At 37.0% G+C, this 6,025-nt stretch overlaps 1 long non-coding RNA gene across 1 annotated transcript; it reads right to left on the bottom strand.

Annotated features, from left to right (window-relative positions):
• Positions 1-5,733: 5,733 nt before the first annotated feature.
• Positions 5,734-6,025, bottom strand: LOC107833968 (uncharacterized). The gene is made up of 2 exons (XR_001659733.1): positions 5,953-6,025; positions 5,734-5,785 (listed from the first exon to the last, which is right to left on the bottom strand). It is a non-coding gene; the product is annotated as an uncharacterized LOC107833968 (long non-coding RNA).

Raw genomic sequence — 6,025 nt, 5'->3', positions numbered from 1 at the left:
TCATCATCCTTTCAGCTCAACAACAACACTCGGCCATTACATATGCATCTCACCCTAAATTTTTAACAAAAATCATATCAAAAAGTTTGTTTCTCATTTTAGAAGTTCCATGATTTTATGATAATCTGTTGAAACTGCTAAAATTTTGGACATGAACACATTTTAGTATCTATGAAACATTCTCTACTAATAAAAGTATACAGTAAACAGAAAATTATGATCATTGTAATGTGTAGCTAGGAGTTTGGGTCTATCTATAAAAGAAACCACATTTTATGTTTAAGAGAATTTTCTACTGTTGGTTGCTCAAAGGGAATAAAATGTTTCACAAAATGGAGCCAGACAGAAGTCTATCAAACTGAAGAAGCCTCCAAAAGTAAACTACAACAACATTAATAAAAAATTGACCTTTAACCAAAGGACTGTTGATATGGGATGTGCCCTCTCAATCGCCCATTGGCCCCCATGGATAGATACAAGGCTTTTGATGACTCTCCAAGGGCCACAAGACACTTACTCTGAAATCTTAGATCAACTGACTAACTACACTGTATTATCAACACCTCTGATCTGCATAGAAGTCTGACATCGAAAGGGCCTTGTGCCCTTGTCTTCTCCTAGAATTCATCTGGACCCCCAGCAGCACAATACATTATCCCTGTGCTAATATCTAACAGAACAGAAGCTACTGAAAAAAAATGCAGTCATCTAAAATCAAACCTAATTCTGATGCTATGAGATCCCTGCAACCTCAAATTGAACAATTATTTACCATTGTGTCTGGCTTTGCTAAGTATCAGATCTTTATCAGGAAAAACACTCTTAGTTAACTTCCTCACTGAGCATACATCAGTAAGAGTTCATGCTCAAAGTCAATGAGTCAATGCAAGTGATTATATATTGTCTATTCATGCTCATCAAGGAGAAATGAATGCTGCTAGTAATCATCAGCCTCTTGATCTGTATCGTCCAAGATAAAAGTGTACTTGTTTTAATGACTACTCAACACTGGCTTCATTGGAACAAACTTACTCACTGATTGACTGTATGTAGCTTTGTTTGGGACTTGGCTGAAATGAGGCCTCTCTTGTCCCTTGAGTCTTAATGACCAGCAAGTGATTCAATTAAATCTGGAGTGTTGTGTTCAGAGACTTTCATAAAGGGAGTTAACGGCTCCAGGTGGCTCTTTTCATTAACCTTCACTTCTCACTCTTCTGTGAATAAATAGTGTTTGATTTTGGTTCACATTTATTTTTATTTACTCCTTATTTAACCACGAAAATAGCTAATTGCCATTGAAAATTCATTTTCAAGTTACCTTTGATTGATTATTGGGTCATGCCAATGTATTTGTGGCAGTAAATCTAATGAACACAGGAAAGTCCTTATCTCCACTGGTGCTAAAGGCTAGCATGTTATGATCAACCATAACTTTATAATGAAGCTTTACTAATCTATTTACATGTGAAGTTCATAAGGCATCCAGTCAATGGATGTGGGTTATGAATAGGTGTTTTTTTTTAATTAAATTTTTTATTGAGGAACAACATTAAAAGTATGCATCTCATTTGTTCACAAAAGGTGGTACAGTCTTATACAATCTTCTATTCAGTTTGTTATATTGATCTATATAGCATACCCTTTCAGGTGATTATTCCGGCTCCAGTTTTAAATGTTCCATTTTCCTTTACTCCTCCTCCACCCCAATTCCACACAGGAGAGTGGGGAGGAAAGAGTTTGAGCAAGTCTGTATCACATCAGAATAACTTTTCTGAACCGTAAAACAAATAGTCCAAACCAAACAGAGTAGCTGAGGAACAATGGGTGTCACTTCACTTTCATTAGTATCAGATCTGGTGTTCATGAAAGTCTGCCACGGGGTCCAACACCTTTTGAATCTGTCTTGTTCCATTTTCAATGCAAATGTCAGTTCTTCCATCTTGCAAATGTCTTGGATGATGTTTATCCAGTCTTCTAGTGTGGGCGCTGTCAGTCATCCATTTCCGAGTGATTGCTTTTTTACCAGCACTTAGCATTATGTTGAACATGTATGTTTTATAAAATCCCTTTACACAGTTTGGTCATTTGCCCAGGATCATAGTCTCAAAGTTTGGAGCAAAATTGGCCCCAATAACAGTCTCCATACTTTGTTTGATTATCTTCCAGTAAGAAAATAGCTTGGGACAGCTCCAAAAGATATGAAAATGTCCAGCTTGTTTCGACCCACATAACCTCCAGCATGTTTTATCTGAATCTCTGCACCTCTGAGCTGGTGTTTTGAAGAAGCATGTAACAGTCTTCCAAGCGAATTCCCTATATACTAGTGATGATGTACATTTCCAACAGTTATTCAAAATGTCTATCCAGTCATCAATGTGAATTTGGTGGTTCCCTTCTTTTTCCCATTTCTCTTTAATGTATAATGTATTCTCTCCTTTCAGGTTTTGTATTTCATTGTACATTTTGGATGTTAATTTATTAACGGAGGTTGATTGATACAATTTTAGAAAGATATTTAATATACCAACAAATGTTCTGTCTGGATCATCCTTATTTGATTTTTCTAAATAGTGCCGGGTTTATAGATAACGAAAAAATCTCTGTTATCAAGACCATATTTTTGCTTAATGTCTTGAAAGGTTCTCAGACAACCTTTGTGATATAGATCATTGTATTTTACCAAGCTCTTTTCAATCCGTTTTTAAAGGTATTATCTGTTTTATGTGGGATAAAGTCTTGATCATTTGCTATCCATATGACTGGTAAACAGGACTCTTTGTTTTATTTTACTAATTTTGACCAGGTCTTAAGTGCTGTTTCTGAACATGGACTGAGATCTTTAAGGTCTTTTATTAAGTCTATATTTCCAATTGCTGCTTGCAGGGGGACACCATTGCTTGTACATTCAATCTCTTTCCATTTCACTGTGGAGGAAGAGTCACACATCTCTACCAGTAGGTTTATTTGTGCTGCTTTGTAGTAGTCACTCATGTTTGGGAGTGAAAGGCCTCCTTTACTTTTACTCAATTGTAAAGTTTTACATCTATTCCTGGGTTGTTTCCCATGCCAAATAAATCTCGAAATCAGCTTGTCAATTTCTTGGAACATAGATTTGGGTGGTTCTGCTGGTAGGGTCTGAAAAAAGTATAGTAGTTTTGGGAACATCATCATTTTGATAGCTTCTACTCTTTGCATAAGACCCAAATAAGGCATCAGGGTCCATCTGGATACGTCATTTTTTATTTTAGTCATTAAAGGGTCGTAATTTGCTGAGAAAATATTCCTTAAGTCTTTAGGAATGGTCACTCCCAGGTATATAATTGAGTCCATGTCCCAATTTATTTTGAAGTTTTCTTTGTCAATATTGTCTGGTGAATATTTGAATGTCAAGACCTGAGATTTGTGGGAATTCAGTTTAACTGAAAATTTCCCGTACTCCAACAAGATTTTGTGTAATTCTGGGAGGGATTCCCGAGGTCTCGCCAGATAGATTAAAATATCATCCGCAAATAGTGCTAATTTTTGTTCATTATGATTTATCATTATGCCGTATATTTTGGTGTTTTGCCTAATCCATTGTGCTAAAGGTTAAATAAATATGGCGAATAATAATGGGCATATGGAACATCCTTGTCTGCACCCTTGTTCAATTTTTTTTCTGATAGCCCCCCATTGATCCGAATCTTACCTGTAGGCTTATTGTACAGTTCCTGAATTATCTTTATAAATTTGCTGGAGAAATTGAATTTTGACAAGACTCTGAATAAGAATGACCAGTCCACAGAATAAAATGCTTTTTGTGCATCTAAACTCAATATAATTGCTTGTTTGTCTGTCTTCTTAATGTGGTTGATCACGTTTAGGGTTCTTCTAATATTGTCTCTTGTTCGTCTGTTCTTTATGAACCCTGTCTGGTCTAAATTTATTATATCTGGGAGGATAAGCTCCAATCTTTTGGCTAATATGGAAGTAAAGATTTTATAGTCTTGATAGACTGATTGGGCAGTAATTCGAGCAGTTTAGTTTGTCTTTACCTCCTTTTGGAATAACTGTTATCATTGTTTCCTTCCAGGAGGGAGGACTTTGTCCCCCATTTAGAGCCCAGTTGAATGTTCTCAGAAGGACGGGAGACAGATCTTTTAAATAGATCTTATGCCAATCAGCATTAAATCCATCTGGTCCTGGTGATTTGTTAAGTTTCAATTTATATGCAGTTAAATTAATTTGTTTCCATTTTATAGAGGGGGAACAGATTTTATCAGACGGTTAAAATATTTTGTTCCCCCATCCTAACTTTGGCAAATAAAGAGCAAATGTTTTCAAACTTGCAGGATTTCTTATTGATCATAAGGGGAATGANGTTTTGTATTTCATTATACATTTTGGATGTTAATTTATTAACGGAGGTTGATTGATACAATTTTAGAAAGATATTTAATATACCAACAAATGTTCTGTCTGGATCATCCTTATTTGCTTTTTCTAAATAGTAAAAGTTAGTTTGTAGATAACGAAAAAATCTCTGTTATCAAGACCATATTTTTGCTTAATGTCCAGACAACCTTTGTGATATAGATGTTTGTATTTTACCAAGCCCTTTTTTTTTAAAAAAAAAGATCGATTCTCTTTGCGTTTAAAATAACACAAAACAGTGTAAAAAGACCTCCACACAGGACCTCAATAATTTATGTATGTATTTTTATTTTGATAGCTGCCGATTAAACTGAAAGTTACAACATTGACATGATTATATGAGTAGTTTTTACCGAGAAATCAATCAGAAGCGCCGTGAAAATGGTCAGATCCGCCGGATCCACTTCTCTGGCTGCAATGCGCGCTCCCGACACAGGGGGAACAGATTTTCACGGGGGAACAGAATTTCTCACAAGACTGGGAACGGTGTTTGGAATTTGATCTTTTTTTCCTTGAGGACCCTTCTTCACTTCAATGTACTCACATTGGCGTTTTAACACGTCTGGAGCATAATCGTGGTCCACTATGACTTTTCTCCCCGCCACCATGAAGCCTTTCTTTTGCCAGGCTTGTTTTAGCATTTCATCTTTTACGTTAGATGTGCCGAACTTGACTATTATGGAACGCGGGGGGGCTTCAGGTGGAGCTCTGGGACCCAAAGAGCGGTGAGCTCTTTCAGTGTTCAGGTCGAGTGATTTCGGAATGTCCAGTTTATCTCGGAGTAGATTGTCTATGAAGGCTGAGAAAGACAGTGAGCCATCCTCAGAGCCTTCTACAACACCATGGAGCCTTAAATTGTCCCTTCTCAATCTCCCCTCGAGTTCCACCAGCTTATAGCCTCGAATTCGTCTTGTACTTTACTTAGCTTCATAACCACCTCTTCGAGCTGCTGATTTCTGTTCTCCGCTTCCAAGATGCGTGTCTCCGCCTCGTCCAGTCTTCTGTTTACATTCTTTATCTCCTCTTTAACCTCTCGGAAGCCATCACCATTTTCTCGACATGAAAAATGTCGAGAAAATGGACATTTTCTCGACAGCTGAGACTCAGCTGTCTCAGCTAACGAGACAGCTGAGTCAGCTAACGAGACTCAGCTGTCTCGTTAGCTGAGTTGTTAGCCGCTAATGATGCTTCAGAGTCCGAGAGGCTAGCCATACATTCTTCGTTCATTTCTTCTTCTCTTAACATCGATTTTCGGGACAACAAAGTGCTCCTTGATTTGGATTTGGGCATTCCGGCTAACTTTTAAGTTTATTTTATATCCNAACTTGCAGGATTTCTTATTGATCATAAGGGGAATGAACACAGTAAAAGACTTTGCAGGTAAATTTATTTGTTTCCATTTTATGTAGGGGGAACAGATTTTATCAGGCGGTTAAAATATTTTGTTCCCCCATCCTAACTTTGGCAAATAAAGAGCAAATGTTTTCAAACTTGCAGGATTTCCTGTTGATGGTGAGGGGAATTAACACAGTAAAAGACTTTGCAGGTAAATTAATTTGTTTCTATTTTATAGAGGGGGAACACATTATTTCAGGCCGCTGAAATATCCATT

The sequence above is a fragment of the Poecilia formosa genome, unplaced genomic scaffold, assembly GCF_000485575.1.
Source record: "Poecilia formosa unplaced genomic scaffold, Poecilia_formosa-5.1.2 Scaffold490, whole genome shotgun sequence".
Taxonomy (NCBI): Eukaryota; Metazoa; Chordata; class Actinopteri; order Cyprinodontiformes; family Poeciliidae; genus Poecilia; species Poecilia formosa.
Note: the sequence above shows the minus strand (reverse complement) of the source record. Positions and strands in the feature narration are given on the sequence as shown.